The sequence below is a fragment of the Cygnus atratus genome, chromosome 12 (assembly GCF_013377495.2).
Source record: "Cygnus atratus isolate AKBS03 ecotype Queensland, Australia chromosome 12, CAtr_DNAZoo_HiC_assembly, whole genome shotgun sequence".
Classification (NCBI taxonomy): domain Eukaryota; kingdom Metazoa; phylum Chordata; class Aves; order Anseriformes; family Anatidae; genus Cygnus; species Cygnus atratus.
The window spans coordinates 1,882,213-1,907,150 of record NC_066373.1 but is presented as its reverse complement, the minus strand read 5'-3'; the positions used below and the strand labels follow the sequence as shown (position 1 = coordinate 1,907,150).

General features: G+C 58.3%; 1 protein-coding gene across 8 annotated transcripts in view; it reads left to right on the top strand.

Moving 5' to 3' along the window:
- ZNF469 (zinc finger protein 469) overlaps positions 1-24,938 on the top strand; it is a 68,346-nt gene that overhangs the window by 26,965 nt on the left and 16,443 nt on the right. For 4 of the 8 annotated variants that reach the window (XM_050713294.1, XM_035566206.2, XM_050713293.1 and 1 more), the window contains one exon: positions 21,546-21,616. The exons of 1 other annotated variant lie outside the window; for it this stretch is intronic. The gene's annotated coding sequence lies outside the window, so the exon portion shown is untranslated. Of the gene's footprint in view, positions 1-9,483; positions 10,210-13,506; positions 14,032-21,545; positions 21,617-24,938 lie in introns of those variants that run through there. 3 more of the 8 variants (XR_004781713.2, XR_004781712.2, XR_004781711.2) reach the window with 3 other exon arrangements.

Here is a 24,938-nt window from a genome sequence, read left to right as displayed (position 1 = left end):
TCGGGAACGGTTTTCGTACACCAGCGCCGGGCTGCAGAGAATGAGAATGAACCCCCCGTGCTCTCCTGGTACTTATCAGTGTCCAGGAAGCAAATTTTTGCAGCTGACAGCCAAACGCAGCATTTTGCAGTGCCGAGAGAAGGTCCATCAAGCTGTGGACGGCTTCCAGAGCCAGCTGCTGGAGCAGAGCTGACCTGCTTGGCCGGCCCCGGTCCAGTAACTCGCTCGTGTTTGCATTTAATTACAAATGTAAAAAAGCCCTTTCTTTTCACGACAACAAAGCCTTGAAGCACACTTCAAAGTGGGGTTTCTGGGACAGTTGCATACCTTTTAAGAATAGCCCTCCGCGCGCGGTGCCAAGCAGTGAATGGATTGCAGAGGGCAGGGCCCCCACGTGGGGCTGCAAAGAGCCCAGCGAGCACCACGGGGCGGCCCCGAGGGATGCACGGAGCCACACCTCTGCTCTCCTTCCCTGGGGATTTTCGAGAAACTTCCTTGCAAAGCGCTGGGGAGGTGGCGGGGTGGCGCTTGGAGAGCGTTAGGGAGCAGCACCCACCCCGGCTCAGACCCCGTTGCTTGGAGGCAGCAACTGGCCGCCTGGCAAGTCAAAACCGAAATGCCCATGGCAGGGAAAAGGCTGGAGGGGAAACTGAGGCAGCGCTGGCCCAGAGCCGGTGTTCTCCCCAGCTTCTGAGGGCTCTCCCATCCCGACAGCCCGGCCTTGCTGCTGCTTGTGGTCGCCACCCCAGGGCTGGTGGCCGGGTTTGCATTTCTCAGGGGACGTGTCCGTTTGTGTGCGATGCCTGGCGGGCACCTGGGAGCCGGGAAGCTGCTGATGAAGATGAAGAGCTTTGACCTGTGCCACGAAACAAGGCTCAGGTCTCTTCCCCTTCCCTCTTTCCGAGGCCTCCCAGGAGGTGAAGTCGTGGAGGAGGAAATCCGGCGCTTCAGACGAGGAGCAACGCGAGCTTTGGGGGCAGAGTATTACTTTATAGAACCTCCTCATCCTCTTCAAGCACCTTAAAAAGACATCCCCCTTTCCAGGATTGCGCCAACAGTGCAGAACCCCGCATTGTGAAGGCGCAGGGCACGACAAGAGCTGGCTGAGATGCCAGCAGCATCCCGCTTCGCCTGCAGCATCCTTTGGGGTCGGTGCAGCTGATGTCCCCAAAACCCACGGGGCCACCCCAGCACCATTCCGTCATGCCTGCCCAGCTTGTGTCCTGCGGCATCGCCACTCCCATCGCCTCCAAGGGTGCTGCTCTTTTCCTCCAGGGAGAAATGTCCAGGGAGCCAGCGCCTTGTAGGGCCGGGATAAAGCACTGCAACCCCAGCAGAAGCAGATTGTTATCTGCAGGAGAGGAAACCTGGTTCCCAAGGAAAAGGAGACCGCATTTAACTCCGGGAAAAGCTCTTCGTACTTGAAGCGTGCTTTTCTTGGACTGCTCTGCTGTATTTATGCAGGCTGGTATGTGGGGAGTAATTAGAACCTCATCCCAAGCACTTGACGAGCGTGTTTTCCATTCTAGATGTTGACAGGTCAGGCTCTCTGGCCGTCCCTCTGTGCCTAAAAATGTTGACATTTTATCTCTGCTGAAAACAAAACAAGGGCCCGTGAAGCTCCTGGGCCACGGGGAGCGATGGCTGTTATTCGCAGCGTGGCAGTGGCACGCGGGATGCTTCATGTGCCTGTGAAACCGCCGGATTCCCTGTGCCAGATTTGGGGTGCTGAGCATGGGGTGCGTGGCCGGGCTGCAAGGACGAGCTGCTCCCAGCCGGGCTGGGGACTCGGGCACCTCGTGGCAGCCACCGGAGAGTCCCCACAGCTCCACGAGCACAGGCAGGGAGAGATGGCACTCTGGGCCAAGGGTTTCACTAAAATCCCTGTGTCTAACCTGAAAGCAGAGAGGCGTGAGGATGCCAAGGACGCATCTCGCTCTTCTCTCTCCAAAAGTCCTTTTAAAATGGGCAGGAAATACCCAGGAGGCAGCCTGGGCTTGGAGAGCTTAAGGAGCTGCTGGAGGAGGTTTCAGCGGCTGAGCTGAACTGAAATCATTTCAGTCCATTCGTGAAACGAGCCCAGAAGGACTCGTGCACCTTGTGCAGCCTGGGGGGCCCATCGGAAACCGTCCCTGTCCTTACCCATCACGGTTCTCGTGTCCCTGGGTGTCAGGGGACGGGACGCAGGGGACGGGATGCAGGGGATGTGCTGGCTGGGTGCAAGGACCCGCCGAGCCGCTGCCGGATCCCCGTGTCGCAGGGTCGCTTTCCTCCCCGTTCCCTCCCCGTGCAACCCAGCCCTGCCGCCTAACGCTGCTCATTTCCTCTACCCATTAACGAGGGCTCGGAGCGAAAAGCTGCACGCTTCGGCTGCCCTAACCCCGAGCTAAACCGGCAGCCGGGGCGCACAAAGAGCCGCCTGTTCGGCCCTCGCTGGCACCGGCCCCTTGTCTGCTCCTGACACAATGGTGTTTGCCTTGGCCGGCGTGCAGAGGCACGCGAGGGAGCTGGTGGCGGGGTGTCACGGCCAGCAGGGTTCCCCCGTGCTGCCGGAGAAGCTGCCCAGCACCGCGGTGCTGCACGGCTGCGCAGGGGGTGGCCGCGTGTGCAGGACCTGCTGCGGCGCCACGGTGATCGGCGGCCACTTAGAAATTTAAAAAAAAAGGTATTTCCTGGTCCAGTATTGTTCCTGAAATGGGAAGTTTGGGCTTTTTTTTGTGCATCTCTTTTTTTTTTTTTCATTGGACATTAATCTCCAGTGGCTCCAACCTGTGTTTTTGGGTAATTTTTCCTCCACAATGCTTCACCCAGCTCCAGCAGTGCTGCAAGTGCCGTGCTTCCCGGTAGCATTTCCACCCAGGCTGGGGGTTTATTTCATGCAAAGTCCTTCCGAGTGCGTTTTGGTGGCCTCTTCTCTCTCCAGGGCGAGAAGCATTTCATTGCCATTTATCCGACCCCAGCAGAGCGGACCGGCTCCTCCTGGCTGGTGACATCGCAGCGCGGTGACATTGCAGCGTGGTGATGGTGCAGTGGTGGTAATGATTGTGCAGATGACTGGTGCAGATGACTGGTGATGATTTTAATGAAAACCCACCCTGGCTATCACCCTGAGTGGCGGGGTTAAACGTGGGCTTGTTCCCTTGAAGGCCGCTGCAGGTGGGAGCAGGTGAAGCCGTGCTCCGGAGCGTGGCTGAGCTGTGCCAGGATGGGTGCCCCCTGCCTCCGCTCCCCATTTTAATTCCATCTGCGCCCCCCTTCCTGCCAGCCCCACCGCCTGCAACTATCAGCTGCTCTGCGTTTTGCACGAAATCAGCAGGTTTTCGTGCCAAGTTGACTGTGATATCATTTCTGAGGAGTTTGTAATCTGGCTGCGGCGCTGCAGGCTGGGCGAGCTGTGGGTGTGCACAGCCGAGCACCGCGCGCGCGCAGGGTGTGCTGGTGGGTGGGCTGTGAGCGCTCTTTAGATGTTTTTGTGTTTGTTTGTTAATTTGGAGGGAGCACAAGGGGAGATTGCAGGAGCCTGTAGGTGCTGTGGAGGTTGGAGAAGCAAATCTCCAACTGCAAAGTGACCGGGTCGGGGCTGTGATCCCAGGTGTGAGCAGTGTGTGATGCTGCAGAGGGCCTAGGGACAAGCTTTAATACAGCTTCAGTGCATAAAAAAATATGGGAGAATCCAGGAATTGAATCTCCTAAGCCTGTTGAAGAGCAGGGAGGTTTGATTTCAGGCTGGAAAGAGCAGCAGGGATGGAAGGCACCTGGTGGCAGAGGCTCCCGGTTGAGCTGTCTGGGTTGCCGAGGCTGCAGGCTGGGCAATTCAAACGGGAAGGCTTTTAGAAGTGGGGATAATTAACTTTGGAAGAGATTACGAAAGCCGTGGTGAATTCTCTGTCACTGAGAGAGCCTGCATCAGCCTCTGGACGCTGGTGCAAAATATCTGCTTTCATTCAACCGCAGGCTCTCGGGGCGAGGCCAGAATCCCTCGGTGAGACGTTTCTGGCCAGCGGCGCGCTGGAAGCCAGCGACTGGCTGATCGCGGGGAATAGTAGTAATCTTAATTTATCACATACTTCTCATCCCAGAGCACTTCCCCAGGCCGAGCCATCTCCGCTGCCAACTGCTCGCAGCGCTCGCTTCAACCACCCGGGCTGAAACGTTTCCTGGGCTGGGACGGCAGCGGGGGCTGCCGGGAGGCAGGGCCAGGTTGCTCCGCAGAGCCTCTGCTCCCAGGAGAGAGGAATCCTTCCTCCAAACGGAGCTCCCCGACGGGAAAGTTGGCCAGGGAGGGTTTCACAACCCTGGGTTCGCAGCAAGGTCCCGGGGATGGATCCGGGGCTTGCGCGGTGCGGATCTGGTCTGCGTCCTGGTGGGTTTTGCAATCCGACGTGCCGCCCGTGTCTGCTGGGTGTCCTCGCCTGCGGCCGGGAAATCTCGCGGCACCGACTGCACGAGCGTCCTGGGACGGCGGCACCAGCACCACGAAGGCTTCAGCGCGCAGAGATTTCCACTCAGCCATGTGTCCAGGCCAGGAGACCTTCACTGGATCAATCCTGAAGGCCAGCAGCAACTTGTTTCAGTATTGCTTGGTGTCAAAAATCAAGGTCTGCAGCTTTCCTTGGCTAAGCGGGCCGTGCGCCCCGGTGCGTGCTGTGCCGGGCAGGCTGCAGAGCACCCCTGCGCCATCCCCAGCACCCCGACCCTACAGCTTCCAAAACCATTTCCCGGGAAGCCTCCCCCTGCGTCTTCCCACACCCCGATGGGGACTTACCTCCAGGGCTCATTTATAAACCCTGACGTTTCGTTTCATTGCTCGTGCCCCGGCGAGGGCCGGGCTTGAACTCCACGCTTTTATTCCACGCGGCTCCTATTTATTTCTCGGGCGGATTAGGAAATTGCGGCTGTCACTAACCGTTAGCCCGGCTGTTTCCTCAGCGCTCCCCCTGAGAGCTGACGGTTCATTAGGGCGCTGTGCCCGTCGGGATCCTGCCACCACCTCGGCTGGGAGAGGCTTTTCCTCGTGGCTTTGCCGGAGCAGCCCCGCACGCGGCTCGGTCGCGCCTCGCGCAATCGGAACCAGCTGTCCAAATGCAGGCAGCGATAAGTTAAAACTAACAAAAATAAAGGGCTCCCCAGGTAACGGCTTCTTATCCCAGTTATCATTTTTATAAAGTCCAGCGGAAAGCAAGGGTAAGGCGGAGGGGCTGCTTGGTGGCGTTTTTCAGGCTGTGTCGAGCCCCTCGCGGCGCGGGGGGGTGCAGTTATGGGTTTGTGTGCCGGGGGGGGGGGGGGGGGGGGGGGGCAAACGGTAGCCCCGTTTGCAAGGTTTCGTGCCCTCTCTCAATTCCTAAGTAAACCTCTCGTCCCCCTGTCAGCTTTGATTTGTAACCATACTCGCGGCATCTGGTTTTCATATGAAGCGTGGAATACAGGGGATGCTGTCTGCTCGCTTCTGCCCAGAGCTATTCATCTGGGGCCGGCTAGCGAAAAAAAAAAAAAAACAGCCCGCTCCTGAAAGGCACTAATCATCGCGGAGGCGGCTGGCAGAGAAAGGGGCCGCTGTCCCCACGCTGGAGCAGGGCAGGATGCGGAGCCGGGAGCAGGCGGAGAAGGAGGTGAAGGAGGAGGAGGAGAAGGAGGAGGAGGAGGAGAGGAACCATCACCCACCTGCAGGATGGGGACCTCCCAAACGCATCCCGGCGCGTTGGGATGGAGACGGGGACAGGCTTGCAGGAGGGCTCCACAAATAACTGGTGGCACGTGCATGTAGGACACCTCCCCTCTGGTTTGTCCCCAGCATCATTTCCCCGTGCTCTCGGCAGCATCGTTTGGCACGGGGTGCAGCTGAGCATCCCGAATGCTATCACACGCGGTTGCCGGTGCAAGGGGGTCTGCTCCCACGAGGCTCGGGCAGTGCCAGCGTGGTGTTTGCGTGCTCTTGTAGGGTCTTGGTGATTTTTCCAGGGGATGAATTGGGATTGTTTCAACGCGGTGTGATCAGGGTCAGCGTTGTGGATCAGATGCTTTGCTTTTCCCCTGTGTCTTGGTGCTGGCATCCACAAAGCCGGGAGGAAACCTGAGATGGAGCCAGTGCCGGGACACCAGCCCTGCTGGTGGCTTCTCAGGGACGAGCCCGTCCCCTGCCTGTGGAGTGATTTGTGTGATTTGCTTTGAGGCAGCAGCGAAGAGCTGCTTCTGTGGGCTGTGACAAGGCTGCCCAAATCCCAGCGCAATGTCAGATGGGGTCGCCACGTGCGGCGGGTGATTCTGGGCTGCTGGTGAGCAGGATCGTCCCCGTGCACCCCCGGGGCAGGGCTGGCGTTTGGGTCTCAGCCACTGCCCTGCGTTCATCACCACCGTCCTCTCCGTCGTGCAGCCCACGAGATGCTCCCCTCCTGCTCCCCAGGGCTCCCGAACTGGGACCTGCGTCCTGAGACCCTTGACCCCGCAGGCAAGCCACCCCCATGCCCCATAAGGCCATTAGAGAAGCACGCTCTGACATCATCTGTAATTTTAACGTGACGATCTAACTTTCCTAAGCCAGCAGCTTATTTTCAGCAGCAAGGAATGCTCTGGAGGAAGCAATTTTATTTTCCCGTCCCGTGCTGGATTTCCTAGGACGCAGCCTTTGATCCAGACTCCTGATGTTATCAAGTAGGAAGCTGCAGCTCTTTGAAGTGGGCTTCATGTTGCGCTTTAAACTTCTGGGGTTTTGAAGCCTCCAGCACCAGGGACATCTTTTGTACAGATCGCCCCGGCCGCGCGTCCCAGGGCTGGGGCTGCAAAGGATGCGCGCCGGCTCAGCATCAGGGTTAGGAGCTCGCAGAAGCAGCATCCCGTGGCACAAATCTGCCCCGTCCCCGCTCCCTAACAGCAGCAGGCTGCTCCGGGAGATTTGCTGCTTCAAGGAGCCCGTGGGGTTCGGGCACTCGGCTGCCAGTCGTGGTTGTGGTTTTCAGCGTCCAGCCGTGCTGCTGGGACCCGGGGCGGTGGAAATGGGTCAAGTCCTGAGTCCTGAATTGCTGCGCAGCGCCGTGGTGCTTGCAGGATTGTGCTTGTCTGGGTCGTTGGAAAATGAAGCTAACTTTCTGCTTGGCTTCTGCAATTTGCCTGGATTCCAGGCCGGGTGGCCAGCCCCTGTCCAAAACTTCACCCCCAAAACGCCCCCTGCTCCTCACACCTTGTCTCCGAATAGGTGCCACGGATCCAGCTGGGAGCACAGCACGAGGCTTCCCAAATTCCACAGAAAGTGCCCCGGGAATGGGAACGGTCCCGGCAGCCCCGTCTGGGGGCTCAGCACACCTGGAGAGGGTCGGAGTGGACGGGGATGGCTCCCATCTCCAGCACCCCCCATGCAGACCTTTCCCCCTGACCCTGCCTGCTCCCTTCTCCCACAGCCCCGGTGCCTGTGCCGCCCGCTGAGCACCGCTCCCTCCCAGCACCACGGGGCAAGCGCTGCTACCACGAGCTGAGGAGGATTCCCCCGGGACCGAGGGGAATGGCCTCTCCATCCTCCGGGAGCCGCTGCTACGGGGAGCTCCGCGCAGCCGGGGCTTGCGGGGAACCCAAGTAGGACAGAGCCGTCCTGGGGTGCCAGGTGGGTGGCGGGGACACGGCCGCCGTCCTTGGGCAGGAGATGCAGAGCGGGTGCTCAGAATACGTCCCGTGGCTCGAGGTGCCCAGCCCTGGGGGGCGAGGTGTGGGCTCCAAATGCGTCGGGCACCCCCTGTACGGTGCCGGAGCACCGTCCGTCTGTCTGTCCATCCATCCTGCTCCTCATGGGACAGCAGCTGCTGTGGGTGTGTGATGCAAACTCCTGTGCAAATGCTCCAAATCCAGTCCGGTCTGCCCAATGCCTGCTCTTGTTGGGGGCTGTCAGCCCCCGCCGCAGCGCCCGTCAGCTCCGTCGAGGATGCGCTAGCTGCCGGGAGGGATGGCCAGAGCAGTGGGTTGTCTCATGACAACGTCCTGCTCTGCTCTGCAGGATAACACCGCCGCTCCGTGCAGCAAGATGTTCCTCTCCCCGTGCCCTGGGTGCTTGTCCCAGCGCCGTTCCCTCCCTCGCCGGCTGGTTTTAAGCAGGGAAAATCCACTCTGGTTTCCCGATGGCATAAGGATGCTGGACACATGCATCAGCCCATGCTGCTTCTGGCAGCTGGACGCCTTGACCTGATGAGCTCCCCCTAGGTTTGCACCGAGCCTACTACCCCACGGGTGTTTTTAGGGCAGAAAATGGTGATTTTTCTCCCCCTTGCAAGCCGTGCCCTGAACTTGTGTGCCGCAGGCAGAAACTGTTTTGACTGTGCTGCTGAGGCCACCACAAAGCAGTTCAAGCTCTTCCCTTGAGAAAGGTTCATGAGGAAGATGGAAACTAGGCCCTTAATGCCCCAAGAATTTTCTTCTCTTTCCCCCACCCCATCTTCCCTTCCATAAACTTTCAAGCTCATCCAAAAGCTGCAGTCTTCTGCTTCCATACATTGATCGCAGGACAGGGAAGCTGCAGCTTTGCCAGCAGCGCAGGATTTCCATTGAGTTCTAAGTGGAAGCAAATGGTTTAAAAGGAAATTAAATTTACAGCTCTATAAAAAAAAAAAAGCATTTTATTGCTTTGCCTGTCATTCCGGAGAGGCAGGGAGATAAAGGAATGCTTTGCATTTGTCTCTCGTCTCGGAGGCTGGAGGCGAAGAGGAGCAAACCCACCGATCACGCAACCGCTGGGCAGCCGGATCCGGCCCCGTACCAGTGCCCGGATCCCCGATCCCCACGGCCCGGAGGTGATGCTCGAGGCTGCTCCGTTCCCCTGAGCGGATGCAGGAGCTGCGCTGCCTCCAGCCCGCACAGCAGCGCCGGGGGCTTCATTCCCTGGGGGATATGCAGCTCCTCTCCGTGGTTTATTGGTGAATCTCCTCCACATGCCGTCACAGCGCTGGTCGGGGTGCTTCGAAGAAATGACACTGAAATAGCTGGGTTAGACATCATCGAAAGCCAGCACAGTGAATTCTTCTGCAGAAAGCGGAGGCAGAGGGGCTGTGCCTTAATGGTAAAAGCAGCATGGCACGGGGCCACGAGGGGCCGGCTGGCTGCGGGCTCACCAGTGCGGCACGGCAAGGTGCAAAGCCCCAGGGTGGGTTCAGCGACTCCTCCGGGTTGGTTTTTGCACCGACATCCACAGCTCGTGTTCTGCACACAGCCGTCTTCCCAGGACAAGTCCTTCCTGGGGCCGAGAGCCCAGGGGGTGCCCGTGGGGAGCAGCTGAACGTTTTTCTTCCACTGCAAGGCCCCAGCCCCAGCACGGGACGAGGGCGGCCGAGGGATGCTCTGGTTGTGCCCCGCGAGCCGCAGTGAGCCGGGGGAAGGAGCTCGGCCTCTCCCCGCACCACCCGAGCGTTTTGGCGGAGGAGGAACCCTGTCCTGGCCCCAGCCCTCCCAGCTGTGTCAATAGAGGAGGAAGAAACAAAAGTGCTCTTTCTTCGCCTGTTGTTTTCGCAGAGGGGGACACGCTGGTGGCAGTCGTTGCGCGGTGACGCTGGCTGGATGCTCTGGACGCATTGGATGCAGCCAAGCTCTCCGCAGCCTGGTGGGAAGCATCCGACAGCAGGGTGCAACGAGGGAACTCCCAGAAGGTCTGCTCATACATGTATGCTCCCTTTTGCCCAGGACATTATTGAGCAGAGGGCAGCTCACTAAAGGAAGGGCTCTCTCGCCTTTTCCCCGCAGCGTGGCTCAGCCAGGACTTTTCCCCCAGCAGCATCCTTGTTCCCACCAAGTGCCCGGGGTGGTTGGGACACCCTGGGACACCTCGGGTCAAGCAGCAGCAGCTTCTTCAATGCTCTGCAAGACCCAGATGGGTTTGGTTGCCCATCACCTGCCGATGCTGGGCTTCGAAGCGCCCCGCGCTGCCCATCCAGCCGGGCTGGCCACGCGCCACCATCGCGGTGGGTCCCCGAGCAGCCCAGGTGCAGGCAGCGGTGGCCGCAGCTGCCTCCCGCCCCTCGGGCGCGCTTCCTCTCGCCGTCCCCACGCGCAGCCTCCCAGCCCCGCCGTCAGCTGTGAAAACAAGAGGAGCAGGAGCACGGGGCAGGGAGATGCGGCCGGCTCCTCCGGCAAAGCCCCTGCGCCCACGGGGAGGCAAAGCAAGGCGACGGCGAAGGGCGAGCGGTGCTGCGTGGGCAGCTGGGGCTGAGCAGCAGGAGGGCGCCCGGCCCCGTGAAAGCTGGAATAGGTCGGTGCAGCCCGGCACGCCCGGTGCCAGCAGCAGCTTCCAGGGTTTCTCTGGCAGAGCGGAGAATAAAGTTTAAATGGGCATCGAGCTGTGGTCCGCAATTGCGCACAAACCCCTCTAAAAGACCCAAATGGGAGAAGGTGGTTCATGGGGAAGGTGTTGGGAGCAGGATGGAGAAAAAGAAGGGATTTCCCCCTGCCAGCAGGCATCCTCAGGTGCTTCTCATCATTCAGACTCACATCGCGTAGCTGCTTCTGAGATGAAAATAATGAAATGTGAGAGTTAAGTCATTGTGACTGCTCGCTTTAAAGAGCCAAGCCTAAAAACCTTTTTTTTTTTGTCCCTTATACCCTTATTTTCCACATATACAATGTGGGAGAAGGAGGTGACAGTGCTCTGGCCGGGTTCTTTGAGCCCCTGCAGCCAAGCCCGGGGCTGCCCACCGCGCTCGCCTCGCACGGAGCCCAGCTTGGGGCTGAGTCACCCGGCGAGCAGATAAGCGGCGGCGCGAGGAGCTGCTCCGACTCACGCTTTTCCATGAAAAGCAGCAGATTTATGCGCCGCGCGCGCAGGGGCAGCGTGATATAAATCAGCTGCTCTCCTGTGTCATCTCCATTGCCGCCGCCGGTTCCCACGCATATATCCATTTTAATCTCAAGGCTGACAGGGAGAAATCATTCCTCGCCGCTTCTGGGGACAGGCAGCATGCCGTGGGCAGGAGAAGGGGAGTCCCAGAGAGAGAGCGATGTTTGCTGCTCCAAGAAAGCACCTTCCATCAGCAGATACGCATTCTCGAGGCTCCTTCTCTGGATGGATGAACCGGCCAGCTCTGTTGCTGCCATAGACGTGTGACGGCTCAGATTTGGGGTGCCAAGCCCCATGTCCCCCTTGTCCCCGTGCAGCACCGCAGTGCCAGTGCTCAGGGACATGAGCTGAGGAGCCCCGGTGCCTGGGTTTGCAGTGCTGATGCTCGGCTGGTTGTTGGCAGCTGTAGCCACGGAGAGGAAAACAATACACAAGCGCACCGCAATTAAACAGCCTCCTAATTGCAGCACTACACGCGGCTCTTCCGCTGCTTTCTAAGTTTGGTGGCATAATTACAGCAGCAGGGCAGAGGCAGCATCTGGGCTCCCACCGTGCCAAGCCCTGCCTTCCAGGGATTTTTGGATTTGACCGTCTAAAGCCTGGCAGCGGATAAAAGGGACGAGCAACCCCCCCCGGCTCTCCTGGGTTTGGCACCACGGGCAAAGTCCTCCGCGCCCCCTGCAGACCCCGCCGTGCTTGCGGATGGCACGGAGGCAGGCAGCGGGTTTTGCTGTCCTCGTAACGCGTTTTTGAGAAACAGCTTTAAAAAAAACACGCACAAGTCCTGCTCTAGTTGACTACTGTAATTCCCAGTTTAGAAACCCGCGGCAAGGAAGATTAAAGGGTGGCCAGCGGAAGGAGGCTGGGTGTCAGGACGCTGGGACAGACGCGGGTGCGAGGGAGTTGTCCTCCCGCTGTGCCTCCATCTCCCCGCCTCGGCTCAGTTTTGGGGGACTCAGCACCACAAACCCCTTTCTTCTTGTCAATCCCCACTTGTTATTGTAGGGTCACTCGTGCAGGAGGGTTTTTTTACCCTACTACATATGGGGCAGGCTGGGGCTGGCCGCTGCTGGTTTCCCTTTGGTGACGCCTCTCTGCCACTTCCAGCATTCCTCCGCCACCACCCCGCGAGCCAGCCCCTGCACCCACGCTCCCTTTTGGGGGAATCCAGGCTAAAAACACGTCTCCGCTGAGGCTGCTCCCAGCCTGGGCCACCCAAACCCCTGGAAAAGCCCCGTTTGGGTGCGGGTGGAGACAGACACACAGACGGGCGCGCAGACGGAAGCGCAGACGGATATTTAATTCTTTTTTTTTTTTTTTTTTTTTTTTTTTTCTTTTTGGACTGCGGGTTTGAGGAATCCCTGAGATAAATGCCACTTTCTGTGTTAAAAGGAGGGCGCCTTGGAAGGCCGGGGGAGGGAAGCTGAATCGCAGGCTGTGTTTTCGGGGGAAACGTGTCTGGGGTGCCGAACGTTTTTCCATCACACAGGCGGGTTTGTGTGGGTTCACCTGGGCAGGAAGCGGCGGAGTAAAGCGATACCCCACGGGGCACGGGGGCCCTGCTCCAACACCCCCTCTCCCCGAACCCGATAGCAGCCGGTGGCTGGTAATGAAATAAACAGCCACTTTACGGCAGCTCTCGCGCCCGGCACCATGTGCGAAAATTATTACTCGCACCGTTTTGTTGGAAAAGGGAGGAAAAAAGAGCACGGCGGCGAGAGGTGCATGCGTTTATTTGCTCCGCAGCCCCGTGGTGGCTTTCACAAGATTCCCCCTTCACCTCCGAATTCGTGCTGCTTTTTGGAGGGTGCACATGACCCCAAGGAACAGGCAAGAGAATAAGAGCTCGCATGCCCCATCCTCGTCCCGTTGCATGCACAAAACCCTTGCACATCCTCCTGCAACCGGCTCCCGCGTGCTCCCACCCGGATTGAATCTCCAGGTGAAGGAAAAATCCAGCCGGCCTGTGAATTCACTGCGCAGCTATGCGGGCTGTGCTAAGGCTGCAGCAGCACCGCGTCGGTCGTTGCTAAATAGCAGAGGGAAATGAATAGTTTCCGGTGGCCATGGCATTAGGTATTGTCTGGGGTGGTTTGTGCCGGGAAGGAAAACGATCGTGGGATGAGCCTGCTCTGGGAGCGGGGGCACTGACCCTGCTCCTGCCCCTTCCCGCTGCTGGAAAGCTGGAGAAAACCCCTAATGAGGGGAATTCTCCCTTTTTTCAGAAGTGAGATTTATTTGTGGGGTTTTTTTTTGTGTGTGTGTGTGTGAAAAATTGTCACTCTTTGGAAGAATTCAGTTTTCCAGCCAGGAGGTAAAAATACACATTTTTTCCTTTATCCAGACTCCCAGAGGGTTGGGTTCGTTTTGTTCTTTTTCATTAATCCTCCAGAGGCTGAAGATGAGGAAAGAGCTGAGACACGCTGGAAAGCTTGGAGCCCGCTCCCTGATACCGCAACGTGCCCCGGGCTGAGGGTGCTGGCCCCAGTTTCCCCAGTTCCCCCCAGTTCTGCAGCAGGACTGGCCAACCTGAAGGATGCTCGGAGCCATCCCCGTCTCCTTCCCAGCGCCCTTCAGCTCCCTGCAGGCGATGCAGGTGCCCTCTGGGTGCGTGAGCTTTAGTGGGGGACAGTGAGCCACCATGCTTGGGTTGAGGCCCTATTTTGGGGCTATTTCTGTGCTTTTCAGCTCCCTTTTGTTTGCAGCATCACCTCCACGTTGTGATTCAGCCCCCGGAGCAGCTGCATCTGTGTTTTCTCTGCAGGAAGGGCAACAGCATCCTTCCCTCAGACCGGCTCTTCCTTAGCCGATGTGCTTTACACATCTTCCTGCTCGGCCTGAAAGTGATGCCCCGAAGCAGAAGGGAAATTCCCCGTCCTCGCTTCGCATCTTGCGAGCACATGTCGAGGAGGGACGCTGTCCCCCCTTGCAGCACGGCGCTGTACCCGCAGCTTTTTCACCTCCAGCAAAAGGAAAATATTTGCACGATGCCTTTCTCCAGCCCTCCGCGATCCCCCGTGCTAATTTCTCAGCTGATGAAAGAAAAATACACAAGTGTGAGGAAGGGGATTTTGTCGCTCGGCGGTTCTCTGGAGAAAACCTCCCTCCCAAGGAAACAGAGCCTGGGCTTGTCCCGCCGATGAATATTGGCATTATTCAGCCACGCTTGCACACGGATGGTGCCTGCTTAAAAAGAAAAGGAAATTAAGGGAAAGAAAAGAAAAAAAGCAGAAGAAATGCGTGGGGACTCAGCAAGTTTTCCCACCTTGCTATTTCGTGCTTTGTGTCCTCTCCTGCTGCGCTGGGGGCACAGGGACTTTAGAAAAGCTTTTGGGACCAAAATGTGTGCCTCCCATCGCCTCGATGATGGTGGGCTCACTGCAGCATCCCGTGATGCCTTGGCTTTGTCAGAGGGCAGGACCTGTTTCCTGAGGTTTGGGCGAGGGTATGAGAGCCACAAGGACCTCTGGTGCTGTGCCCCCTCCCCATGTGCCACCCGGGGGGGGGCTGCGGGTGCCCCGCTTTGGCAGAACGCTTTTTGCAGGTCACCCCCTGAAGTGGGGGCTTGTGCAGGGCTCATGTCATCAATAAGCCTGGTCCGAGCAGCCCAACTCGGGCATTTTATGGCGCAGGATGTGCAAATCCTCTCTGGTTTCATTGCGCTGCCAGGCACCGATTTGGAGATAGGTGGGCATGAGATGACCGCATCAATACCTTGGTCTCACCTGGAAAAAAGGGAGAGGAAACCTCACGAAGCACCGTGGCAGAGCGCGCCTGCCTTGGGTCCTTCCGTGCAGGCATCAGGGCTTTAATGTCAGCCCCCAAACCCTCCCCAAGCCCGTCCCAGCCCCTGGTGCAGGCAGAGGCGGCCGGGTGCTGCCGTCCTGCTGCTCCCCAGCTGGGGCTGCCGGCTCCTGTAAAGCTCCCGAGCGTTCGCAGCATCTTTACGAAGCAGCCGATTGAAGTGCGCCATGAATGCGCCTCTGTTCATCAGCCTTTTTATAGCTCCGCACGTTTTTTTTGGCCCCCGAGCCTTTTCTGCTCCCGGGGAGAACAGAGGGCATTTCTCAGCCTCGGCGTCCGCCGCGAGACGGGGCAGGCAGGCAGGAGGGGGCTCGGTGGATGCCAGGCAGCTCGTGTTTCGGGGGGGGGGGGGCCGTGCTGCCCAAAATGCGACGCTCGCATCTCACCGATGCCCCGGTGCAGGCTGAAAGCTCGGCACTGCTCCACCGATGCGTTTTGCAGCTCAGATGTGAAGGCAGCATCGTGCCGTGGTGCGCTGGGAGCCCGGCAGAGACCTCGGCAGCTCGTGGCACGCAGTGTTTGCGCCGTCAGCGCTGTCACCGCGCTGAGCTGCAAAAATTGATAGCAGCGTATTTTGTCCCCCCGGTGTCTCAGTCCAGGCTCCGTCCTCTGGTGCTTGCTGTTTGCTGCAAAGCCCCAAATGCGAGAGGGAAGGGAATCCTCCTGCCTGAAGGCGGATTTGCTCCCGTCCTGCAGAAATATCGTGCGACATGCTGGAGGTGATGGCAAGCCGGTCTTTCAGCAACAGCTGTGGAGGAAGCCAAAATGGATTTTCTCCACCAAAAGACAACGAATTGCCACGGCACCCATCCTGCTTCGTGCCCTCCATCAGGTGCAACTCCCTGCGCCGATGCGGTTGCTCCAGCCCCAAGGGCAGGTGGGAGCTTGGAGGCCCCCTCAGTACCTCCATCCACCCGGATTTGGGGAGGGGACACCCCAAAAAGCCCCCCTGCACACACGCACTGCCCGGCCACTGCTGCCTTGCGCAGGCGCTCCCCTTCCCCCAGGCCAGGAGCCATCTGCTTCTCCTTCGCCGCGCGGAGGATTGCAAGGCGCTGACGCACACCGTTGGCCGAACAATGGGGAAATGTTCTGGAGCAGACATAAATCAAGGGGCTGGGCAGCGCGGACCTGGTCGCATTCGGTTTTTCCAGAGGACATCGGTTAAGAAAAGGAGTAAATAGGCAGTAAATTAAGCAGGCAGGCAGCAGCCGCGTTAAAACCCTCGCTCGCCGCGAGCGCTGGAGGCTGGCGGGGACGGGGATGGGGACGGCTGCGTGCGTGGGTTTCGTCTCGGGGTCTGCGCCGCAGCTGCAGGTCCGGGCAGCCGAGGGGGGCTGCGAGCATCCGGCGGGGCAGCATCGGGGCGTGGGGACAGGCACCGGCCTCTCCGGTAGTGCTCTGCCCTGCCCCACAGCCCTGCTTCGCCTTTCCCGGCAGCGCTGATAGCAGCTTCCCGAGCAGGAGGCTTTCGGTATGCAGTGCGCGCAGTGGGGCTTTCTGTTCCGGGCTTATCGGGTCAGCAAAAACCGCTCGGGGTTTGGCAGGAGCGCGGGGACGGCGCCGGCACGTGGGTAAGGCGAGGCGCGTGCTGGGGGTTGTCCCCGCTGCTGCGCCAGCGACAGTGTGACACCGCGGTGTGGCACGGGCGGGCGTGGGCGTGAGCCGACGTGGGGCGTGGGGAGGGGGAGTGTGTGCGCGTTTGTGGCTGTTTGAGGTCCCCGTGTGCCGGGCGAGCGTGGGTGGGCAGAGGGATGGAGCACGGGGAGAGGGCGGTGCAGCCCTGCTCCTTTCCAGGAGCACAGCCCCTGCCCTCCCGAGACTCAGAGCACACCTGACCCGCGATGTGCCTCTCACCTGGGTGTCTGGGCACACGATGCAGGCTGCTGCTCAGAGCCACCCAGGGCCCAGCTGAAGGGCTTTTCACTCTGGTGGCTTCCAAAGCACGGCTCCATCATCCCCAGGGGAGCGCATGGGAGCGCACCCATGGGTGCTCCACCGGGGGTCTGCCCAAAGTGCCCATCCCTGTGAGATACGTGCCAGGATGCGGCATCTCCGGCCAGCTTTGCATTTCAGCCAGCTTTGCGTTTAGCTCAACATCTCGTTTGCTTTCTATTTTTCTGCCCGACTTCAGCGGGGACAGCCTGGGGTTAAAGCAAACCTTGCAGTGGACGTGGTCTGGGGCTCTCGTTCGGTCTGCAGGGTGTTTTCCAGCAAAGCCATGCGTGGGCCTGCTCCCCCCCTGTGCCCTGGGTGTAATCGGATCCGTCCCCCACCAAGCAAGCATTTGTATTCGGAGCATTTTCTGAATGTTTTGCATTTGGGAGACACACGAGGAATGTCTGCTGGGGAGCGCAAGCAGCGTGCGAACCCGGCCCAGGCTGCGCTTCGGAGACCTCAGCCCCTTCTCCAGGGCTGTCCCGGTGCGAGCCCCACAACTTTCCCGGTGCAGAAAGGCTTTTTTGGGGTGAAATCCTGGCTTTTTGGTGATCAAGCACTGTTTGCAAAGCACCAGCTCCGCAGACATCTCCCGCTGCACGCTCCCCACCGGCATCCACCTCCCACCGGCCACCTCCTGGCGAGCTCGGTGCCTGGAAGTCGCACCGAAATCACACCGAATTCGCACCGAATTCGCACCGGAGGCCCGGGCCGGGTCTCAGCACCACTCCCGGCCCCTCGGAGCAGCCCGGGGCCCCGCTGCAGTTTGCGGCCGGCTTCTGCTTCCCTCTGCAGGGCTCGGGTGCGCACTGCAGCGCGCCCCCGCCGCCTTCAGCTCGCTCTCTCGGCTATTAGACTTAATCAGGAAGGGGTTATATATATATGTATATATTTAAAATCCACTTTTCTTTTATACGGGGCAAATTATTATCACTTTTAATTGAAAAAAAAAAAAAAAGCTGATAATATTCCGAACCGAATTTCTGGAAGAGAATAATTAACAGCGCAATAAATCCCCAAAGGAAACGCTCATTAATCTTGTCTTTCAGAAGCAGAATTTCAGAGGAGAGCTTATTTAAAACATTGCTAACAATTACAGGAAAGTTGACAGCTTAAAAGCTCCCCAAATCTTGCCGAAGTCTCCTCCTATCAGATCCTGCGGTAACGAGTTCGGGCTGGACGGGAGCGACCCTGCTGGGGGGGACGCAGCCAGGGTGGCCACCGCCACCCGATGTCACCGGTCCTGCACAGGACAGCAGAATAGATGTGGGAAGGATGGGACCAGTGCTGTCCCCAGCCGCTTGCCTAAGGAAGGGGGACTTCCAGTACCTGAGGAGCCGCAGCAGCCAGCGAGGGCTGAACCAGGAGCTCGGTGACGGCACCCACCTCATTTGAAGTCTGTGGCTGCGCTAATCGCCACGAGCCAATTCATTTCCCTCGGAGCAATGGATGTGTGTGTGTCTATGCAAAGGCAGAGCAGGCCGGATGAGCGCGGGGCAGATTCCGATCTCTGCTCCATCGGAGCTCGCCCGCTCCCGCGGCGAACCTGGCTCCAGCACGGCTCAGGCGCGACGATGCCGATGGCGAGGGGCTGGAAGAGCTGGCGCTGCTGGTGCTGCAGGAACATGCCGATGGGTTTAGGGCATCTTGGCTGGGTTTTGGAGAGTTCTGGGGGCTTGATTTTAGCTCATCGGGTGCACCCAGGTGCGTGCCAGCACCACATTCGTCGCATGTGGGCAGTGGTGAGAAAGGGACCGGCACAAAGAGGGACACTGTTGGCACTGCAGAGAGGCTGGGGCACAGCAGGAGGGGACACAGGGTGACGCTGGCACCGTGGCCGTGGCCCCCCCGTCCCAGCACAGCCTCTGCGGCAGACGTGCCGCAGAGCGAAGGGGACAAAAAGGATGCCAAAAGGACAGAAAGATAAATGAGGCTTGGGTGAAAATAAGGGTGATGTTCTCATCTGCTCTCGGGTTTCCTGTCCCTGTTTGACCAGGGCTGTGAGCAGGAGCAGAGGGGAAGGCAGCTTGGAGCAGACCCAGGCTCTGCCGGGAGGAAGGAAACGTGATATTGGCCTGGGAATGGTGTCATTGCCTTTTCTTTTTTTTTTTTTTTCTTTTTTTTTTCTTTTTTTTTTTTTTCCCTTTTTTTGGGTCACAACAGGCTGGGCGGGAAGTGCAGAGCAGGGCCCTAGCTCGGGAAAGCAGGACGGGGGATGCAGCCGGCGTGCCGCGCCAATAGCCCAGCTCATGCCTGATGACATCGGCCTCATTCCTTGTCCCACGAGGGCTGGGGGCACCCGGGTGCTGCAGAGGGGCTCCCCAAAACCTGGTCCCCCACCAGCACCTCCGCAAGCGCGCACCGTCACCGCTCACCATCTTCCCCCAGCTCCCCTTAAGCAGCTGCGCGCTCGTCATGATTTACACAGGGGTGTGGATGGAGAAGGTCTTGTAAAATATTAAAAAAAAGGGAGAGGAAAATCCTCCCCAGCCCCTTTTGGCTTATGCAAGCTCACTCTGCACTGATAGCGAATCTGCCCGGGTCACGCAGACCTGGGGAGATGCAGCGATTGCGCAGCCACAGCACTCGATACCTCTCCAAGGCCCTGGCTAACGAGAGCGCTTAATCCCGTGCTTAGTTCCATGTCTGTGCCTCAGAGTACTTAGCAATGTGCTAAGCAAGAGCCTGGTCCCATCCAAACGAGATGGATTTAGGCAGAAACAACCCCGTGCCCCGGTGCTCTCTGGCAGCCCCCACACCGTGCTCTGCAGGGCACCAGCCTGCTTTGACCCTCCTGATCTTCCTGAATCACTCCAAGCAGAGTTAATTTGTATTAAATCTCTTTTTTCCTGCTCCTCTGCCCTGCCCCAGACAGGTCCTGCTGCGGCAGGGACCCAGGGCTCCTGCGGTCCCCTCCTGGCTGCTCTTTGTCACCCGGAGCCATCGGTTTCAGCAGGCAGCTGCCCTGCCCCGCGCTGCCCCGCGCCTCTTATCTGCGTCCTGTTAAATGATCTCAAATATGTGATATGATAAAGACAAACAAACACCCGTTCAATTTAGTTCACCCTAATGCCAGACTCTACTTTTACCGAAGTAATTAAGATTAATGCAGCTGATAATTTGGGAAGCATTCTTAAATGTACCCTTCTGGCAGCATCTAACATGTAATTTTACCTTAGAAGATTTATCGGAGCACTTAGGTAACAGATAGTTCCTTAGCAAACAGGAGCATTTAGAAGGAAAATGAAAGATTAATATTTCTTAAACAAATGTCAAAATAGTCATTCTTTATTACAGCCCCACAAAGATGTTGCTGTCAGTCCCAGCCCCTCTGCTGATCCCCAGAGGAGATTAAACCCACGCAGTCCTGGGGGCTGGCGAGCAAGGCGAGAGGAGGTGCTCAGGTGCCTCCTCCATGGGATTCTTGAGGAGATCAGGCCCTTTGGAGGGCTCTGCTTGCCCATACCAAAACAAACCCGAACCATTTATTTACCATCAGCCTTCCTATTGCCTTTGGGAAGGACTCAGCAGCTGCTGGCTGAGCCTTGTGATGGGACCAGCGTGAGTGACTGCAGCTGGTTTACACCCCGCTCCGGGCTCCTGTGGGTGCTGGGTTGGGCCTTACGGGATTTGCTTTGCTGGGTTGCCTCGATCCACCCGTCCCTTCTTATGCTGGCAGCATGCTGGGGTGACCTCCAGCCAGGGCTGAGCCCTTTCCCCTGCCTCCTCTCGTTCCACCACCCTCTCCATGCGTGGGACGCCTCAAAGGTGCCCTGGGGGGCATTTTCCAGACCTGCCAGCACCTCCAGCTCAGGCGGCGTGGATATTTGGGAGGGAGCCTGGGCACAGCGCCGAGACCCTGGCATGCAGCACCCCTACATCCCGCAGGGTGCCCGGGCAGCGGCTCGGCTCGGCGCAGGGACATGCCCGCCGCTCGTTTGAAACTAGCCTGTGTTACAGCAGGCCGAGGAAGGAGTAGGACTCCGCAAAATCTGGATCCAGATTGAAAGCTGGACTCTCACCAGCTTGGAAATTCAAAGCTGTTCGGATCCAGAAAATCAATTTTTGACCATCGTGAGCAAGAAGCTAACTTTATAAATAACCTTCCAACTCCTCATCTGGCCAGAAAAAAAAAATCTGCTGGAAACAGCCTCTTGCGGTGCTCCTCGCCCTGACAGAGCCAGACCAAACCATCCATGTGTGTGTGCTCACCAGCATCGCTTCCAGCCCCTCCATGTCCTTTTCAAGCCTCTGCACCAGTGCTCAGCACCCCCACGCTGTGAGCATCCCGTGGCTTCTCCTCAAGGGACACCCCAGCCTTTCTCAGAAAAAGCACGTGTCCATCACCAAACCTTCTCCTTCGCTCCCCAGCATGGTGCCGACCCCGGTCCCCAGCCCCAGTCTCCCTCCCTGGGGACAAGCAGGGATGAGGGACCCATCGTGTCCCTCCCGAGGAGATGCTCCCACCTGCTGTGCCATGCAGGAGCTGGCTTGTGATTTCCTCTTTAATTGACGGGTTAATATCTGAGGGATGAGCTGCTGCTGGCTTTGGCCAAGCAGCAGGCACACTCCCGGGGTGCTGTGAGCATCACCCAGCGCTTTGCTGCAGAGCTCCTGAACTCTGGGCTGGACCAGGAGCTGGCAGGGAGACAACAACCCCTGAAACCCCCCTGAGCTTCCTGAAAGTGCTCTTTGCCCCCATTCCCAAGCAGGAATGTGGGCGAGGACCCTACAGGCTGGGATGCAGGGGATGGGGTGGGATGCAGGGGATGGGGTGGGATACAGGAGAGGGGGAAGCAGACCCCTTTGGTTTTCCATCCCCACTTTGGTTTTCTGGCTCTGCGGGCACCCAGCTCGGTGTGGCCGTGGCAGGGCGTTTTTGGGGAGGGAACCCCTCCTTTTCACAGCCGCCTGCCAGAGCCCAGCCCAGGCGCTCGGAGCCACGGTGCCGGCAGCCAAGCCAAACACAGATTCCTGACATAGTTCTCCCTTTCCTTTGCAGCCAAGAAATTCATATTTCATGGGAGGTGGAAGTGAGTCCCGGCAGTAGCGGAGCGGCGGAGGGGTGCCAAGGTACGGCCAGCTGACGGCGCAGGATCCGATGCTATTTTTGGGAGTCAGGCGCTCGGCTCCTCATCCCCGATGGGCTCGGGGGATGCCACGGCCCCCCCCAACCCCTGCTTGCGGTGATGCCGGGGCTCAGCCCCCGAGGCTGTGACCTCCCCAGCTGCTTTTCTGGCCACGCGGCCCCACTGCAGCCCGGCCACAAGAGACAGAAAGTTTAAACAGCCCCGGCTTTGAGAAGGGGCCAGTTCACAAGAGGAAGGGATTTTTCACAGCCCCAGCCAAAGCCTCGCTGTCAGAGGCAGCTGCCTGAGCCGTGCGGATGGGATGGACGCCCTTTATGCGGCGGTGAAGTGCACATGCATGGCACACATGGGCTCTTTGTGTCCCCCTGCCCTGCCTCATGGCTTTTCCCTGAGGATGCAACCCATTTGGGTTTGCAGTTTTTCTTTCCACCTGCTCCTACACCCACCTCCATCTGCTTGGAGCTGTGGCTGCAGGAAGCACAGCACCTCTGACCCCGATACCCCCCAGGTAGCAGCCCCCCTATTCTGGGCTTGCTGCTTGCCCACCGGGGGGCGAACCCCAACCAGGACCCCCCACCCTAACCAGGACCCCCTGCGCCGAGCCCCACACACCTCCCAGCCCTATCAGGGCTTCGCGGTGCCGGGCAGTGTCCATAGAAATGGCAAGAACAGTTCCTGCCTCGATAATCTGACCAGACGATACAAGCGGCAGATAGGCGAGGGGGAGCGTTATCGGGCTGATGTGCAGATGGAGAGCTGAGTCACCGCGATTAAATGACTTCCCCAAGGTCACACAGGGGAGACGCCGAGCCAAGAGCTGAACCCGGGGCTGCCCAAGAGCCCTGAGCGGCTCCGTCCTCCTCTCCCGCTGCAGGGCACGAGATTTTCCTTCCCTGCCCTGCTGGCCCAAGGCTGGAGCCGCAGCGGGGTTCTGCAGAGGCAGCGTTGCGGTTTCAGCCCTCTCTTCCTGCTTTGTTTCAGCAGCTTTTGTGGGAGGTTGTTTTTTCCTTTTTGTTTTTTGTTTTTTTTTTGGGGCGGGGGGGTGTTCACACAACCGTTTGCTCCCTCGCCGCCGTTTCCTGGAGCGGGGCAGGTGAGCCCCAAGGAGCTGCTGGGGACGTGGTGGCCACCTCGGTCCTCACGCTGTGGTCCCCTCGTGGTGGCCTGGCTGAGATCAGAGCCCATAGCCTGCCGCTGGGACTCACAGGTCTTTTCTCCAGGAAAGGGGCTACCAGAGTTGGCAGTGACATGGGCCACCAGGACGATGCAGGGGCGGTAGGATGGATGCTCTCGTGATGAAGAGCTGCTCTGTGCCGTCATGGCCACATCTCTACCACGCTTAGCAAAAGCCCACACTGGCAGCCCACACAACAGCAGGTGAGGAGCCTGCTCCCCAGTAGCCAGGTGTCTTTTAAGAAATATCACTTTTTATTTATTTATTTTGGAAACACAAACTTCCTTTGCCCCCGTCTTGTCGCTTCCCACCTCCTCTTCCAGGAGCTGAAGCATTAAAACCTAAAGAGGAGCCTGGGCCCAGCTGAGAGACAGGCAGAGGAGCAGGCTGAGCATATACAAATAATATAAATATAAATATAAATATAAGAGGAAACAGAGGAATGCAGCCAGTGCTGGTCCTGCGGGCACAGTGGGACACCAGGGCCACCGCCAGTGGGGATGGGTTCCCCGAGCCCTGCTGCAGGGATGCTTCAGCCACAGTTTTGAGGCACAAAACCTTAATTTACACCTTGCCCTTATCCCAGACACCGTGTATGGGGTGAGCTCGCCCCATGCCCTGCCAAGGCTTTGCCACCACCACAGTGCAGCACGGCACAGCAGTCAGCACCCACAGCTCTCCAGCAGCTCCTGCGTGCCGCCTGCTCCGCTTTCCCCAGCTCCAAAACCACCTCCAAACGCCTCTGCCAGCGCGGGGTTTGTTTCTCCTGGCGCTCAGCACCATCACAACTGCGAACCCCAGCCCTCACCATGCCCACGCTGCAGCTTTTAGGATACACAAATGAGCTTTTCCTTCGAAAAATGGCTCCTTTATGCGGCTGAAAGAGCGCGACTGTGATAAGGTAGCTAGCCCTGGCCTTGGTTATTTTATCTTGGCCAGGAGCCTTTGCAAATTTAAGCAGCAGCAAACAAGCTTTACAGTTGCAGCTTGCAGCGCATAAGTGGCACGTTGTTTTGCCAGCCGAAGCCCCGCGTGCCGAAGGGCTCTGTTGGCTTTGGCCAGTGTGATATCCCGCATCACGCCGGGATTCGTTTCACTTCGCCGAGTGACAAAAACGTCCTCCTGCTTGCTGTCACCTTCCTGCGAGCTCCTGCAGCATCCTCACGGAAGGGGTTGGCACACCACGAGCTGCAGGAGAACATCACTCACTTTTTCTTGCGGAAAGAAAATTTCTCATTTTTCTCAATTTCTCAAAAATCTCATTTTCTGCCCCGATCTTCCCTGGGCAGGAACGACAAGGCTGTGCAGCACCACGTAGAGCCCGGCATGCATGGAAATGGGGCTGGGTAATTAACACAACTGCAATCAGCAGAACGCTAATGAGCTGTGGCTGGCCCCTATTTGCAGTCTGCTGCCCCCTCCCAAGCTCAGGGCAGTAACATGGCTTCGACCCCTGCAGCATGAGGTTTGTGGACACTGAAGAGGCATTTTTAGTGGGGAAGGAGAAAAAAAAACCTTCACTTTCTTAAAAAGAGAATCTTCAAAAAGGGGAATTGCTTTTTTTTTGCTTTTTTTTTTCCCTTTTTTTTTTCTTTAATATAACCTATGTCTGGGGCTAAAATTTAAAGGCTTTTAAAAGCTGCTCTTGACATTTGCTTCATGCCTAATGCCCGCAGATCCTCTCTTATAAAATCAGCTGGTAAATTCTGGACTTATTTTTTAACACTCTCAGCTACTTAGCAGCACCTAAAATCCGGAGCAGGGATAATTTGTGGCCGTGGGGAGCACTGCTGGGAAACAACCCCATCCTCCAGCAGGAGACGGTGACGGGCAGAGAGCAGAACTGCTGCTGGAGCCCAGCCCCGAGGGTCCGGGGTTGGTTTTTGGGGTGCCGAGAGGGGCCGCACCCACCACCTCGCCATCCCTCCGGCCTTGGCTGCCGGAGCCGGGACGTGGGGGCCCCCCTGGGGACACGGCTCCCAACTCGGCCGACAGCCCTTCCCGGTAATCCGTAGGTGGAGCTCTTCTGTCATCTTTTTCTGCTTATGTTGCTGGGAAGTCCCCAGAAATAGCCTCCCGGGGAGGAAAAAGTGCCTGGCTCAGCAGCTTGTGGTGAAGGTGTGATGTTCCC